The sequence below is a fragment of the Lotus japonicus genome, chromosome 4 (assembly GCF_012489685.1).
Source record: "Lotus japonicus ecotype B-129 chromosome 4, LjGifu_v1.2".
NCBI classification, from domain to species: Eukaryota; Viridiplantae; Streptophyta; class Magnoliopsida; order Fabales; family Fabaceae; genus Lotus; species Lotus japonicus.
Genome location: NC_080044.1, coordinates 42,110,618 through 42,110,851, shown reverse-complemented (window position 1 = coordinate 42,110,851; position 234 = coordinate 42,110,618).

Here is a 234-nt window from a genome sequence, read left to right as displayed (position 1 = left end):
ATAGCTTGAGCAGCCACCTTGTCAAATACGACACTGCACCTTGGGCACAACATCACTTCAGAGTAAGACTTTTGGCAACGCTGCAGGAATTCCAGCAGGCTTTCCTCCGACCGAGGGTAAACCACCTTCTTAGCGGTTTCGACCTCTTCTTCCACGGAAGGAGCATCCATTCCCTCTTCAGACAATTCGACCTTCTCCATCCCTGGAGTAGGCCCCACAGCTTCGATATCATCT